Source organism: Vombatus ursinus, unplaced genomic scaffold, assembly GCF_900497805.2.
Source record: "Vombatus ursinus unplaced genomic scaffold, bare-nosed wombat genome assembly UNPS02014811.1, whole genome shotgun sequence".
Taxonomy (NCBI): Eukaryota; Metazoa; Chordata; class Mammalia; order Diprotodontia; family Vombatidae; genus Vombatus; species Vombatus ursinus.
The window spans coordinates 15,785,831-15,803,607 of record NW_020954589.1 but is presented as its reverse complement, the minus strand read 5'-3'; the positions used below and the strand labels follow the sequence as shown (position 1 = coordinate 15,803,607).

General features: G+C 36.7%; 1 protein-coding gene across 4 annotated transcripts in view; it reads left to right on the top strand.

Moving 5' to 3' along the window:
* Positions 1-17,777, top strand: part of BTBD9 (BTB domain containing 9) — a 501,893-nt gene that overhangs the window by 189,782 nt on the left and 294,334 nt on the right. The gene's annotated exons all lie outside the window — the stretch shown is intronic.

The following is a 17,777-nucleotide window of genomic DNA, read 5'->3' as shown; positions in this document are numbered from 1 at the left end:
AATAGAAATTGAAAGAAACTGCCCATCACCTCCTGAAAGAAATTGCAAAATAATAACTCCTAGGAATATTGTAGTCAAATTTCAGAGCTCCCAGATAAAGGAGAAAATACTGCAAGCAGCCAAAAAGAAACAATTCAGTATCATAGAGCCACAGTCAGGATAACTCAAAATTTAGCAACTTCTACATTAAAGGATCAGAAGGCTTAGAATATGATAATTCTGGAGATTGAAGGAGATAAGATTACAACCAAGAATCACCTACCTAGCAAAACTGAGTATAATCCTTTGGGGGAAAAATGGACATTCATTGAATAGAGGACTTTCAAGTATTCAGGATGAAAAGAACAAAGCTAAATAGAAAATTTGACTTCCAAATATAAGACTAAAGAGAAGCATAAAAGGTAAACCAGAAAGGGAAATCATAAGGGACTTAATAAGGTTAAATTGTCTACATTCCTACATGGCAAGATGATCCTTGTAACTCATAAAAACTTTCTCCTTATTAGGGCAGTTAGAAGGAGTATATATAGACAGAGGTGAGTTGAATATGATGGGATGATATCTTTAAAAATAAAATTAAGGAGTAAGAAAGAGGAATGCACTGAGAGACAGGGAAAGGGAGAGGTAGAATGGGGTAAATTATCTCACATAAAAGAGGCAAGAAAGAGCTATTACAGTAGAGGGAAAGATGGGGGAGATGGCATGGAATGTTTGAATCTTATTCTCATTGGAATTGATTCAAAGAAGGAATAACATGCACACTCAATTGGGTATAGAAATCTGTCTTACACTACAGGAAAGTAGGAGAATGAGAGGGGATAAGGGTGGGCTGGGGGAGGTGTATGCTGGTGCTCATAGAAGGGAAAGTGAATTGGGGAAGGCAGTAGTCAGAAACAAAAACACTTCTGAGGAGTGGCAAGGTGAAAGGAGAGAATAGAATAAATGAGGGAAATAGGATGGAGGGAAATGCAGTTAGCGATCATGACTGAAAAAATAAATTTGAATCAAGTTTCTTTGGTAAAGGCCTCATCTCTCAAATATGTAGAGAAATGAGTCCAATTTATAAAAATAAGAGCCATTCTGCAATTGACAAATGATCAAAAAATATGAACAGTCAGTTTTTTTTATTTAACAGTCAGTTTTCAGATAATCAAAGCTATCTATAGCCATATGAAAAAATGCTCTAAATCACTATTGATTCGAGAAATGCAGATTAAAACAATACTGAGGTACTACCTCAAACCTATTATATTAGCTAATAGGACAGAAAAGGAGAATGATAAATGTTGGAGGGGACGTGGGAAAATTGAGACACTAACATACTGTTGGTGGAGTTGTGAACCGATTCAACCATTATGTAGAGCAATTTGGAACTATGCCCAAATATTTATAGCGGCTCTTTTCTGGTGGCAAAGAATTGGAAATTGAGGGGATACCAATCAATTGGGGAATGGCTGAACAATTTATGGTATATAATTGTGATAGAATACTATTGTGATATAAGAAATGATGAGTTAGAAGCTCTCATAAAAACCTGAAGAGAAGGCAGAGCCAAGATGGCAGAGGGAAAGCAGTGACTGTCTTGAGCTCTCCCCTAAACCCCTCCAAATACCTACAAAAAATGGCTCTAAACAAATTCTAAAGCAGCAGAACCCACAAAAAGAGAGAGTGAAACAAATTTCCAGCCCAAGACAACCTGGATGGCTGATCGGAAAGGTATATCGCGCCGGGCAGAGAGAGGAGCACAGTTTGGTGTGGGCACGCAGGCCGCAGCGACCCTGGAGCAGGCCTCAGAGGACTGAATCACAGGCAGCTGTGGCAGTTTCCAGACTTCTCAACCCCTGAACACCAAAGACAACTTAGAAGGTCAGTGGGAAAAGTCTGTGACCGCGGTGAGAGAGGAGCTAGGTCTCAGCCACATGTCTCGAGCACGGCCCAGGGCCACAGCTTTTTCCTGAGCTTCTGGCCCACGGACTGAGGGGAAATCGAGTGGCTGGTCAGAGGGGGATTGCAGGGATCTCTTTGCCAGTGCTGAGGCAGTAATCTCTTGCTTTGCCCATGCTTGGATCTGGGTCACAGTTCTGAGGGGTGGTCCTAGGGCGAGGAGGAGTGCTGGTGTGGTGGAGCTTGTTGTGGCGGTGGAGAGGAAACACCTCATCCTTCATCATACCACCTTGGAAGAACTGAAAATTTACAGGTCCGTAGAAGTAGCTCTGAAAACATCTGTACAAACCCACTAAGCTTGGGACAGTACGCTCTTTGTACATTGGAAGTACATTGGAAGCAGACTTTTACCTTAGCAAAGAGTTTAAATCTCAAGTAATTGTCCGGGATCATGAGTAAGCAGCGCAAAAAGAGTCAGACTTTTAAAAATATGTGACAATAATGAAACAAAATATATTTATATTTTAGAAAATTCTATACAAAAGGCAATAAATAGAATTAACCTGGGGGGGGGGGGGGACCTGGAGAGACTTAAGTGAAAGTAATGCAAAGTGAAATGAGTCAAATCATTAGAACATTGTACACAGTAACAGCAATGTTGTAAGTTGATCAACTGTGAATGACTTAACTATTCCCAGCAATACAATGATCCAAGACAACTCTGAAGGACTTGTCATGAAAAATGCTATCTATCCCCAGAGAAAGAACTGATAGAATCTGAATACAGATTGAGGCACACTTTTTTTGCTTCTTTTATTTTTCTTGGGTTTTTATTTTGGTCTATGTTTTCTTTTGTAATGTGACTAATATGAAAATATGCTTTGCATGATTATACATGTGTAACCTATATCAAATTATTTGTCTTCTCACTGAGTAGGATGGGGAGGGAGAGAGAGAATTTGGAACTCAATTTTCAAAACTAATGTTGAAAATTGTTTTTACATGCATTTAGGGGAAAATAAAATTTTTTTTAAAAAATAAAGTTGTTTGGAGGGGAATGTTAGAAAAGCTCAACTGAGTACTTCCTCTATTCCATCATCTTTCGCCAGTGGAGGCACATTTTATCAGCCTCTGCCCCACCCTAACTTGGTAGTCCGTAGTAGTATTAGGTATCTTGTGAGTGCTCATTTAGTATTTGTTGACTGACTTAATCGAGTCATGGGCTTCCTTCCCTGAGGAAGATTAATGAGTATTCTCTTTGAGCCCTTTATACTGAATTTCTACACTCTTCTCAAGAGGTATTCAGATTTAAGAGCTATATCTTATAATAGAACATCTTAGCATTGATTTCAGGCTTGCTTTAAAAGGCATTTGAAAAAGTAAGCCCATTGACTTACTATGTCCAAAAATCTCAGTAATATGATAAAAAAAAAATCATCTTGAATTTGTACATTCGACAAGAATTCTAAGAACCATTATTTGAGGTAAAAGTTTGCAAACAACTTCTCTTCCTAAAGAATTTTCCTGCAGGAATAAAAGAAACTTATAAGACTGCTTTCTAATTTGTTGCTTTGTTCAATGCATCTTAGAGAAGAAGCTATGTATCTTACAATTAAATGTGTAGTTAAGGCCTCTGAGATAGGGATTTTAGATTAATACCCATTAGAACCTTGATCTTTTTGATTGAAGCAGGAACTCATCTAAAGCTCCCATTTTTCTTTGTTTTTTTTTGTTGTTGTTTTTATGAGGCAGTAAGGGTTAAATGACTTACCCACGGTCACAAAGCTTTTCAAAGTTTTTCAAAAGTAAAATAAATGGAAAAGAGCATTTTAGTGAAGGGAGCTGATAATATTGATTTGATCGTAATTCTTCCTTACCTAGAATCCTTCCTTCCTTCCTTCCTTCCCTCCCTCTCTCCCTCCTGTTCTACCTCTTTACCTCCCACTCTTTTTAAAGGCAAGAACAATGACAACTATAAAACTCAACACTATAATTACAATGACCAAACTTGGCTTGGAAGAAGAGATAAGAAAATGTGTCACCCTCCCTTTCTTTACAAAGGTAAAGGTGAGGTATTATGGATATGGAACATTCTATATACTTTTAGACATGTTTGATATGTTGCTCAAATATACAAAACTGCCTTTTTTCCTCTTTTCTTCTTATTCTTTATAATAAGAGATGACCCTCTGGGTGCAAGAAAGATAGGGGGAAAAAAGTGAAAGCAAAAGTAAACTAAAAACATTTACAGTAAAAGATGAAATATTGTAAATCAAGTAACCATCATTATATCAGAATGAATATGATGGAGGTATCTAAGTAAATACTGCCCACTGGCCCTAGTAGTCTGAATGCAGGAGTCTTTCTCTAAGCTTTTAGCAGTTCATAATTTTAGACAGTTGATATCATTCTTGCAATCACCCACAAAGTGCACACCATCTCCTGCTATCACCTCCATTTTCAAAATGAAGCAATTCTTTGCCCCCACGGTAAAACTATTGCCAACAATGGTCATCCTGGTTTGTGAGGGTTGGCAAGAGTGCACAAACCCATAGTGGTATACAGGATGATGAATGTTTACATTGTATTACTTTTCATGACCGGGTTCTCCAATTTGTCATTTTCTACTTTCCCCAGGTTATTTTTCTGTTCTTATAGAAGAGAGAACAAAGCCAATTTAACAACTGCATAGCACACAGTCTGCAGAGCCCTTGAAGATTACTAGCAGCAAAATGTATTTATGTCTTTAATAAGGAATTGAAATTTGCCACTCACTAAATAAATTTCCTTCCTCTGCTCCTTCTCTTGGAAATCGTCGATGTTGGATGAAACATTTTGGCCTCCACAGCTATTGCATTGATGTCCCTTATTTACTAAAGAAGCATTTTATTACATTACACCAACGGTCATATAACTCAGATAATTTGAAATGTTTGTGAACATGGACATTTTTTTGAGTAAAATGTTTAAATATGTTTAAATGTTTTTGTGGAGTCACGGCCCATCAAAGTGCCTAGTAGGTGGCAGTGTGGTACACCGGAAAGTGAGCTCACTTTGTTATCAGAATTCTAATTCTAGCTCTGTCATTTTACTATCTTTTTGATCTTGGATAAGTCACCTAACTTCTTTGGGCACCAGTATCCTCATCTGTAAAGTGAAGGGGTTGGACAGGAAGACCTCTACAGTCCCTCCAGCTCTAAATCTACAATTGTATGATCATAAATTCTTGGCTTTTTCTCAGTCTTCATTTTTCTTGACCTTCATGTAGCTCCTGCCTTTGTTAATACTTTCTTCCTGTATATTCTCTTATCACTGGGTTTTTGGGATGTTATTCTCTTTTTCTCCAGTGCTTAGGAGGGTGCCTAACACATAATAGACACTGAATAAATGCTTTTTGATTAATAGGTTGATTGATCCTCCTATCTCACTGCCTTCTTCTTCTTTGCTTCATATATGTCTTATACCCTCCTTGTGGGTGTTCCTCAAGGCTTTGTTCTGGTCCCTCTTCTGTTTTTTCTATGCTTTCTCGGTGAGCTTCTCAATTTGCATTGATTCAGTTATTATTTTTATGTAGATAACTCACGTGTGGATCTGTACATAAAGTTCCTTTCTTAAAAACCAAATTTATTACTTATTTTTGGCATTCATTTCAGAATTTTTGTGAGTTCTTATTTTTCTCTCCTGCCCCTCCTGCAACCATTGAGAAGATAGTAAATGTGATATCAATTATACATGTGAAATTGTGCAAAACATATTTCCATTTTATACATGTTGACAAAAAAAATCAAAAGAAATTTGAAAGTCAAAAAATTATGCTGAAATCTGCACTCAGACTTTATCAGTACTCATTCTGGAGGCAGATAGCATTTTTCATCATAAGTCCTTCAGAATTGTCTTGGATTATTGGATTGATCAGAATAGCTAAGTCATTCACAGTTGATCACCTGTACATAAAATTCTAATCTCTTTCCTGACTGCCAGTTCAACGTCACCAATTACCAGTTGGACATTTGCTAATGGATGCAACCTACTTACTTTCTGTAACCTACTCCTGCACCCCACTTTAGCCACATGCAAAGATGATCATATCTTTGATCTTGCCATCATCTGCAAATACACCACTTCCATATTTAAGAACTCTATAATTCCTTTATCTGATCATAATCTATTGACTTTCTACCTCTCCCTGTGTCTTCTCATACTAAATCCTGTTTTTCACTGTGACCTCCAATCCCTTGGATCTCTCAGTTCTCTCTCAGGCCATCACCCCATGCACTGACCACATTCTGTTCCTTTCTTCATTTTGACCCCTTGGTCAACCAGTTCAACTCAACACAGTCTTCTTTTCATGAGTCTTTTACCTCCTTATCATATTACCGATTGTGCCTTGTCAATCCTCAGCCTTGTATCATTTCCACTATCTACTACCTTTGCTGTTAGTCACATGCTGCTGAATGAAGGTGGAGAAAATCATGCAACCTTTCTAAATATGTCCACTGCATATTGATGTCATGTTATCTCAACTGGGCCTTTGTTGTTTCTAGGCAATCCTACATCTTCCTAATCAACTCACTATCCTACTCTCCCCATTAGTTCTTCATTTTCTCATCCTCTTCTCTCATTTATCTTCAGACTCTGTCTCTTGGCTGCTTCCCTACTGCTTTATCAACATACCCAGGGCTCTCCCCTATTCTGGAAAAAACAAACAAACCAAAAAACCCTGACTTGATCCTTCTATCCTTACTATTTCCTATATCCTATTTCTCCTGACTTTTGTGGCTAAACTCCTTTAGAAGGCTATCTGCAATAGATGTCTTCATGTCTATTCCTCTTCCTCTATTCTTAACTCTCTCTAATCTTGCTTCTCATGATTCCACTAAAACTGTTCTCTCCAAAGTCACCAATAATCTCTTAATTGCCAATCCTGTAGCCTTTTCTCAATCTTCATTTTCCTTGATCTCTCTGCAGCCTTTGACACTGTTAATCCCCCTCTTCTTGATACTCTTTTCTCTTAAGGGTTTTGGAACACCAGTCTCGCCTGATTCTCCTCCTACCTTTCTGACTGCTCTTTGTCAGTTTCCTTTGCTGGATCACCATCTAGGTCATGCCCACTAACCATAGGTATCCTGTAGTACTCTGTCCTGGGCTTCCGTCTTCCTTTATAGTACTACATTTGGTGAGCTTATCAGCTCCTATGGATTTAATTATTATTTCTATGCTGATGATTCTCAAATTTACTTATACAGCTCTAGCCTCTCTATTGACATCTAGTTTCACATCTCTATCAGACATCTTGAACTGGATGGCCAGTAGACATCCTTAAATTCAATTCATTATCTTTCATCCCCAAACCATTCACCCCTCAACTTCCATATTACTATTTATTTAAATTTTGTTTATTTTTAATTTATGGAATAAAATAAGCATTTCCATAACATAATATAATAAAAAGATGACTGCGCATGAAATTGTAAATCTGTTGTGTACATCTTGCTATTCCTTTTAAATATATAATGAAGTTATCATGTAAATTTCTTTTTCTTTTTTTTCTTCTTCCCTCTGACGCTCCCCCAACCCTGGCATGGCTACCCAACAGATAATTGGAGGGAAAGCAGAAAATTGAGAAAAAATTTTATAGACAGTTTCTCAGATAAGGGTATTATATTTCAACTATATAAAGAACTTTGTGAAATCTGTGTGAATACAAGTCATTCTCTAATTGATAAATGGTCAAGGGATATGAACAGGTAATTTTCCAATGAAGAAATCAAAACAGTTTGTAGTCATATGAAAAAATGCTCTGAATTATTATTGATTGGAGAGATGCAAATTAAAACAACCATGAGATACCATTTTATACCTACCAGATTGGCTAAAATGATTGAAGGGGAAAGCAACAAATGTTGGAGGGGATGTGGAAAAATTGGCACACTATTTCATCATTGGTGGAATTGTGAACTGATCCAGTCATTTTGGAGAGCAATCTGGAGTTACACCCCAAGAGGTATTAAACTGCCTATATACCTTTGACCCATCAATGCCGCTACTTGGTTTATTTCCAAAGATGATTAGGGGGAAAAGAAAAAGAACCTATATGTCATAAAATGTTTAGAGCAGCTCTTTTTGTGGTGGCAAAGAACTGGAAATTGCAAGGATGCCCATCATTTAAGGAATGGCTTCCTTATTACCATTGAAGGCAGCATCTTCCTCCAAGTCCTCCAGGTTCCCCGCATAGGAATTATCCTCAACTCTTCATTATCTCTCATCCCCTATATCCAGTCTTTTGTCAGTGCCTCTTTGTAACATCTCTAAATGACACTGGCCTCCTTGCTGTTCCATTCCAATAAGCATTTATTAAGGGCCCACTATTTGTCAGACACTGTGCTTAGTGCAGAGGATACAATTAATATAAAGAAAGATTGTCTCTCCTCTCAAGGAGCTTACAGTCTAATTGTGGGGGAGGTTGGTGACAACATAGGAAAGGAGTTGAGAAGGCTGGAAGAGGGATACCAGGGGATGCTTGGCCATCTTCTTTGGTGGAGTTGAAACTAGGCAGAGCAACATGCAAGTAGAATGAATCCAGTGTCTGCCCTCTGTAATAGAAGGCTTTGGGAGGAGTTTGGTACTCTACCTTCCAGCCCTCCAATCAGAGGGGAGAGGAGCCTGATGGAAGTGGTATCAGTCAGGGTTTAAGTTTGCAATATGGTGATGAGATTAGAAATAATGAGCTTAATTCAGGAGGGGCCTTTTAGTCTACTGAGTTGAAAGTAGCATATGGAAAACTCATTCAGTGTTCTCTGAAGGAGATACTCCACCTCTCAGCTTTGTGAATCTTCTCTGGCTGTCCCCCATGCCTGGAATACTCTCTATCTCTTCATCTCCATCTCATCTCCTGGGTTCCCTGGCTTCCTTCAAATCCCAGCAAAAAATTTCACCTTCTATAGAAAGCTTTTTTTCTAGTCCCTCTTAATTCTAGTGCCTTCCCTGTGTTGAACATTTCCTTTTTATGCTGCATATAATGTGTTTGTATATAGTTGTTTACATGTTGACTCCCCCATTATATTATGAGCTCTTTTGGGGCAGGGATTGTCTTTTGCTTCTTTGTATCAGTGTTTAGCTCACACATAGTAGGTACTTAATAAATATTTGTTGACTTGTGGTTTAGTATCCCCAGCATTTACTACAGTTCTTGGCACATAATACGTACTTAAATGCTTTTGACTGACTAGCTGATTTTACTACATTGTATTTATTCTCTTACTTATATTTTTCCTTGTTGTTTCCCATTTGAACAAAAACTTCTTTTGAATAGAAATTATTTCATTTCTTGTATTTGTATCCCTAGCACAGTGCCTGGCGCGTAGTAGGCACTCAACAAGTACTTGGTTATTAATATGTTCAAAACAGAACTCACTGACTCACTACATACCTCACTCTCTTCCTGTGTCTTTGTTTTTGTCAAGAGCTTCCCCATCTTTCTAGTCATCTTGGTTTGTATTCTCTGAACCATCACTGAGTTCTTTTTCTCTCTTTCCCCACCCCCATATCCAGTTATTTGTCAAATCTTGTAAATTTTACCTCCACATCTCTAGAACACTTCTTTCCACTAACTCAGCCACCACCCTTCTTCTGACTTTTATCATCTTTCATCTAAACTATTTCAGTAGTCTACTACTGCAGCCCTCCCAGTTGAACTCCTTGCCTTATGTATCTCTCTATTCTATTATCCATGCCGCTCCTAAGGTAAAATTTCTAAGCCACAGGTTTGACCTGCTCAGTAAACTGTAGTGATTCCCTGTTAACTCTAGGATAACATAGAAACTCCTGTTCAGCATTTATAGTCACTTACAAGCTAACTCCAACCTACCTTTCCAGCCTTAATAACTATTATTTATTATATTTCCCCTCTTCTTTTTCTCTTATTCTCAAAGCCTTTTGATGTCACCACTATCCTCTCTACACTTACTTTCCTCTTTTCCTCCATTCTCTTATAAGATGCCAAGACCAATCCTTCTACACTTGCCCTTGATCTTATCTATCCCTTCTCATCATCTCCTTCAGTCATTCTCCTCTATCATCATCAGTCTTTCTATATATACTGGTTTCTTCTCTATTGCCTTCAATGCTCAGTTCTCCCCCATCCTTACACAACCTTTACTTGTTTAGTTATTTCAGTCGTTTCTGATTCTTTGTGACCCCATTTGGGGTTTTCTTGGAAAAGATACTGGAATGGTTTGCCATTTCTTTCTCCAGCTCATTTTACAGATGAGGAAACTGAGGCAATAGGATTAAGTGAATTGTCCGGTGTCACATAACTAGTGTTTCCCTCTAGTTATCAATTTGTCTTTCTCTTCTCTTTCTCAAATTCCTAGAAAAAAATTGTCTACATTCATTGTTTCCATTTCCTCTCTCACCCATTGCTCAACCCTGTCCAACAGTCTGTCTTCTGACCTCATCACTTGTCTGAAACTATTCTCTCCAGTTACTACCAGTCTTTTATTTTCTAAATCTGACTCGCTTTCCCCACCTCCACCCCCCACCTCTAGACCTCATATTCTCTTCTGCATTTGATATAATTGACCACCTTGTCACGCTGGATACTCTTTCCTCTTTAGGTTTTTTTTGAACATTGTTCTTTCTTGGTTCTCCTCCTACTTCTCTCTTTTTTTTTCCAGTCTCCTTTACAGGCTCATGATACTGTGTCATGCTCCCTAATTGTGGATGTTCACCAAGATACTGGCTATCTTTTTCTCTTTCTTTACTCTTTTGTTGACCTCATCAACACACACTGGTTTAATTATCATGTCTATGCAGATAGCTCCCAGATTCATTTATCTAGCTTTAATCTTTCTCAAGCTGCAGTTCCACATCACCATCCAGTGAATGTCATGTTGGCCTTTCAAACTTTGTATTTCCAAAACAACTCATCCTCTTCTTTCTCCTCCCAACTCACCCCTTTCCAGAGTTCTCCATTTCTATCAAGGGTAGCCATCCAACTCCTCTTTTTCATATAGCTACCACCATAGTTCAGGCTCTTATCTTTTTTCACCTAAATTCTTACAGTGACTTCTGATTGGTCTCTGTTTCTAGTTTCTCCCCACTACAATCCATTCTACATGTAGCAGTCAAAGTGATTTTTTTTAAAATGTAATTCTAGCTGTGTCACTCCCCTAGTCTCTCAATTCTAGTGGCTCTTTATTGTTTTCATGATAAAATATAAACTTTGGCTTTCAAAACTTTTAGTGACTTGGTACCAACCTATCTTTCTAGGTTCAGCATTCTGGCCTTCCTCACACATGACATTCCATCTCTTGGTTAGCTGCCTTGGCACTAGCTGCTTCCCCACCCCCACCCCACCTTCCACTCCTCATGTTTCTGTCTCATAGAGTTTCTGACTTCGTTCAAGACATAGCTCAGTCATCACTTGCTGTAGGAATCTTTCCTGATTCACACAATTCCTAGTATCCTTACAATTTAACTTCTTGTACTAATTTTGTATTTGGGAAGGGTGTATGAATGAGTATTTTTGTATGTATTTATATATGTACATACTTGGGGTAGCTAGGTGGAGAAGCAGGTAGGCTTGGAGGCAGGAAGACCTGAGTTCAAATCCAGCCTTAGATACTTACTAGCTGTGTCACCCTGAGCAAGTCACTTAACTTTATTTGCCTCAGTTTCTTCATCTGTAAAATGAACTGGAGAAAGAAATGGCAAACCCCTCCAGTATCTTTGTGAAGAAAACCCCAAATAGGGTCACAAAGAGTTGGATGTGACTGGTAAGTGAGTGAAAACAAAATATATGTGCATGTCTTCCCATATAGAATATAATTTCCTTGAGAGTATAGATAATTTCGTTTTTTGTATCTGTGTCTTCATCACCTAACATAGTACCTGCCACATTTGTCAGTTGATAAATTGTTGTTGATCAAGTCACACAATCCTTGGTCCAGCCCACTTGCTCTTCTTGAAAAATGCCATATTTCTCCTCTCTTTGTCTTTGTAAAAACTCTTTCATATGCCTAGAATCTTTTGGTTCTCACCTCACTGCTTAGAATCTTTAGCTCAAATGCTACCCCCTACATGAAGCCTTTCCTGGTCCCCTTGCTGCTTCTATCTCCCCCTACAATTTACCTTTTATTTATTTTGTCTTTAATTTGTGTATACTTAAACATGAAGTAAAGGACTATTTTATTTTTGTCTTTGTATAACTACCAGCTAGCATGATTTTTGTCTTTGTATAGCTACCAGCTAGCACAGTGAAATCCACTTTGTAGGTGGTTAATAAATGCTTGTTGATTGATCTAAGGCTCCTTCCAGCACCAAATATGCAATCCTTTGATCCTATGTGATAAATTTTGGTATGAAAGTTTATTGAAAGGTCAAAGGCATGTCTAAAAAATTCAGTTAATAAATTCCAAGGTGAAGATTGAGTGATTGCATATAAAAACTCCAATTAAAATTTCTCAGATGAAATGATCATATCTGCTGCATGATGAGCCTCTAACGAAAATCTCCATTAAGTGTCTGGGAGCTTTTGAGGCATCCAGTCAAGCAGTATATTTCAAAGGTAGACTTGTGAAAAGATAATGATAAATGTCCTGATTTTCATTTTTTCCTTTTGTTTTACTCTGAAAGCATAGAAAGTGTAATTATTTAGTTTGCATTTGAAGATTAGCAACTTAGAAATGGTTGTGGTGATCTTTGTTAATATTAATATACTTGATTTATCTCTGTATGTGTGCATGCGCGCGCGTTTGTGTGTGTGTGTGTAGTTTCACTTATTGGTCAAATTTCAAGTACTTTCAGTAGACTTTTTATTTAAATGAATCTTGAGAATTCTTTAAGTAATAGTAAGCAAACTGATCCATTAGGAAGACCTTGGAAAAATTATCTGTAAGCATCTTTTTAGCTCAGAAATTCTGTGATTCTTTTTTCAGGAGCAAAGATATTTTCATACATCATTCCTTGAACAATTTCTAATCCAAATTTATTTGTTTTGCAATTTCCTCTATGTGTCCAGCTAAAAAACAATTTTTCTGGAGGATGAAAAAGGGTAGGAACCTAGCTACCTTTCTTTCCTATCCCTCCCCACCATAAACCTATAAATCTTGTGTAGTAGCTGTTATTAATTAGAGTAGTTTGTCATTTGGTGTTTTCATGTTTAGCTTGTACTCCCAATTAAATATGTAAAGCCTCTTTTACTTCATGCAACCCTAATTAAGATATGTACCTCTTTATAACTGGAGGTTGTTTTAGAGAAATCTCACAAAGCACTTAGACCCATATTCTTTAGTGTTCTAGTTGTTATAGTGTTCTATTTCCCTACTCAGAGCTTCTGGGAGGAAATTCTGATGGAATCACAAAATCTTTGAGTTGGTAACTTAGCATTTCTAGTAGCAATTTAGTCTAATTCATGTCCAAACAAGAATCTTCACTATGACATGTCTGATAAATAGTCATTCATCTTCTGCTTGAAGAACTCCGTTGTGGGGGAACCTGCTACTTCCCATTTCAACTTTCATTCATTGTTCCTAATATTTCCCTCTGGGGCCAAATAGAACAAACTAATCCCTCTTCCAGTGACAACTCTTCAGATACTCAAGACAGCTGTTATATGCATCTTCTCTTCACCAAGCAAATAAAAATCCTCATTTCTTTCCACTGATTCTCATAGAGCATAGACTTAAAGCCCTTTATCATCCTAGTTAACCTTTTCTGGCCACTTTACAGTTTAACAATGTACTTCCTAAACTGTGGTTCTCCAGAAGACAGCATTCTAGGTGTGATCTAATCAGGGCCAATTACAATGGAACTTTTTCTCACCTCCTTATTTCTCTAAGGTTATGACCCATTTAGTGAAGCCCTAGATAACATTAGCTTTTTTTTGGTGGGCCTTTTACACTGTTAACTTGTATTGTGCTTTCAGGCCATTAAAACCCCCCAGATATTTGTCAGAAAACTGCTGTCTAACCATGCCTTTCCTGTCACACTTGTGAAATTGATCTTTTTGAGCCCAAAGGTAAGACTTTACATTTGTCCCCATTAAATTTCACATTATATTAAATTCAGCCCGTTGTTTTAGCCCACCTGAGTCTCTTTTTGCAATTGGATTTTATCACCATCTACAAATTTGATAAAGACACCATCTCTGTCAGTATGCATTAATGTAGATGTTAAACAGACTATGGCTAAGCACAGGTCCTTGGGACATCTGTTGGAGAGTTTAGTTCTAGACTTTTTCCAGGAATCACAATTAGGTTCATTGCCCTGTTATTTGCAAACTCCATTTCATTGCCTTTTTTGAATATTGGAACATTTCCCCTTTTCCATTTAATATCTTTTCTAGTCTCTATGGTTTTCCAAATATCATTGAACATTAACACAGCAATCATATCTACCATTTTTTTCAGTACCTGAGAATATAGTTCATCTGGGTCATCTGAATTTATCCAGAGCAATTAGGTACACTCTTTATTATTTATTTATTTATATTAGATATCAGTTTCTTATTAATCATTCTTCATCTGCCTTTTCTGGTCCAAAGATAATTTTCCTTCGTATAAAAAACAAACAAAATAAGAATTAAGTCATCCCATTTTTTTTCTTCTATTTTTAGTTATCAGTGTCCTATCTACACTACCTTTTGTGTAGTCTTGCTTTATGTCAGCTCTCTGAACTTGAAGGTTTGTCCAGAATTAGTTTGTCTGATTTTGAATTAGGAAAGGGGAATCTTTGACTATAAAATGGAACTTTGATTGTAACTATACATACATGCATGTAGTTCCACTTATAGAAACAAGAATGGGTCTTGGTAGGGCACTCTTGCCTGAGGAGGGAGATAAATATTTTAAAATCAAGGATTTAGCTGCTTTGATTTAATCAAAGTCATAAAAAAATTTTTATCAATGGTAAAATTATTCATTTAAAAAGTGTTGTAGTCTTTTTATCCTGACTTAAGTGGCAGCAAATTCCACAGCATACTTTCCATAAGCCTTGAAAATTTTTTTTATTTGGAATGTCCCATCATTAGAATAGTGTATTCCTTTTTTCTTGTTTGAAGAAGTCAATTCTCAGCTTCAATTAATGATGTTTAGAATTGAGTAAACCAGAGTTCAGTGTGTTGTCATTGTCCCGGATAAAGAGGAAATGGTGGGAGGCGGGAGGGAGGGGGGAAGAAGAACATATGGGATAGACAGGTGTTTTTCCTTTTTCAGATACTACTGTTTGATGATGTGACATATCTTAGTTTGATAATGGAGGGGGAAAGTCCTTTAGGCCTGGTGGCTATTATCTTTTGATAATATGTCCCCAGGACATTCTCCCTATGTCTCAATAAGTTCAGTGCCTGCCCCCAACCTTTCTCTCATCTTCTGCCTTCGTAATAGGGGAGTTGAGCATAAATGTTGTTGTTCCCTACATACACTTCACCTCAGCTATGCACAGAGATAGTCACATTCTTGATTTTACCATCACTGCCTAGTGTTCTACTTCTTTGTTCACAAACTGAAATTCTTTTATCCAAGCATAAATCTCTTAAAATTACATCTTTCCTGGTGTTTTATAATCACTAATCCTGTTCTTCATCTTCACTGTGTCCTCCATTCAATACAAACTTCCGCTCTTTCCCAAGCCATCATCCCTACACTGGCTGCTGTACATACATTCAGCATTTGCAGGGGTTAGGAGTGCAGGAGTCATGCAAATGTGAAAAACCAAGAAAAACTCTAGGCACTACCCCAAAATCTTTATCTTAATCATTCTGATCAGATTTATTTAACATACAAAACAAGTAAAACAACAAACTGTGCCTATAAAAATGTTGCAGTTTTTACATGAGAGAGATTAGTATTTCACACACTATGTAGTATCTTCACAGCAGCTGCTGGTGTAACTGCAGTGACTGAACTGCTTCATGGATTTCCTTCTCCTAGGAAAAATGCAAGATATAGTGATCACTGTGGGTGAAAATCAAATGACTGAGTCTGGATGGTAAAAAGACAAAGAGGATTTCCCAAAGAGTGTGTTCTTCCCAACTTCCCCAAGTTCTTCAGCACACTGAAACTTTTATAAAAATTTATCTCCCACTTAATTATTGGTAGCCAACCTGTGAATAACCAGAGCCACAAATAGAATGTCATGAGATGACTGTACTTTCCTCCTTTCCCTACCTTAATCCCTTGGTGAATGCTACAGTATCTTCTACTCTCCAATCCCTTGTCTGTTTGTCTTATTACTGATCACATGTTGGCCAAGCTTCAACCATGAATTATTACCAACATTCACCTCCTTCACTCCTGTTCATGAAATACTGATTGTGTCTAATGTACTGAGTTTTGGGATGTTCTCATTAGTATTATATGATAAGATGCTTTGAGAAGGTCCCTGAATCGATTGTGATAATAATGAAATAAATACAAAATGACATCTGAAGAATGTTAGCAATCAGTATTAGATACATCACTCTAACAGTGATAAGTAAAATGAGGGTTTCATATAGAGCAAAGACTTTATGATGACATCATTTGAAAAGCACCTAGTATAGAACATTTGTATAGTGGAGCCAACATAAATAGCTTCAGAGCCTCCATTCACACCAAAATAGAGAACAGTTGTATCCTCTACCAATACGGAGTATAGCTAGATCTTTGTATCTAATTAATAGAATACTATTTTAGTGAAAATTTTGTTTTTCTGAAATTTAAAATGGTTAGTAAAAAGATATGATGGTTTTCAGAGGTTACAGATTTTATAGCTGAAAAGTACTTCAGAGATTGCTTAGTCTGTCCCTTTAATTTTTACAAATGATGAAACTGAAGTACTAAGAGGTTAAATGACTTTGAATGATTGGTTATCTATAAACCTTTATCAGAGAAACTTGCTATGAAAGTTTTTATTTTTGTCCAGTTATCTTTTACTTTTAATTTTAACAGTATTGATTTGTATTGTACAAAATCTTTTCAATTTTTGGTAATCAAAGTTGCCCATTATTTCTTCTGTGATCATCCTTATCACTTATTTTTTGAAAAATATTTTCTCCATTGCTCTTCTAATTTGTTTAAAATTTCATATCTTAAACAAATGCCTTTTATGTCTAGGTCACGTATATATTTGAAGTTTGTCTTTTTATATTATATGTTAGTCCAAACCTAATTTCTACATGACAGTTTTGCAGTTTTCCCAGCATTGTTAATTAGATTGTTAAATAGATAGTTTTTGGATTTATCAGATACTACATTACTATGTTCATTTGCTTCCATATGTTGTATACATAAACTCTTCCAATGATCCACTAATATACTTTTTAATCAGCAGTAATTAATTTTGATGATTATTGCTTTGTAGTATAGTTTGAGATCTGGTACTTCTGGTTCCGCCTGCCTCTTTTCATTATTTCCTTTGAGAATCTTGAACTTTTGTTCCTCTGAATGAATTATTATGATTTTTTCTAAAGTAATGTTTGATGTAACAAAAAATAAATAAAGATATAGTATTGTCATTTTAATTACATTGAGATAGCCCAACCATTGACAATTAATATGCCTCCACTTATTTAGTTCTGTATTTCTTTCCATAACAGATGTTTTCTTGTTGTAGTTCTGTACTTCCTCATTGTCTTTGTAGATGGACTTTTAACTATTTTATACATTATATAGTTATTTTGAAGGCCATTTCTCTTATCTTTTTGTGTTGAGTTTTCTTCACATTATATATATATAGAGAGAGAGAGAGAGAAAGAGAGAGAGACAGGTTAATGATTTTTGTGGATTTATTTAATATTCTTCTACTTTGTTCAAGTAATTGTTTCAGTTAATCTTTTTATTTTACTGTAAGCTTCTCTTAAGTAGAGCATCATATTCTCATCAAAAAGTGATCTTTTTGTTTCCTCTTTGACT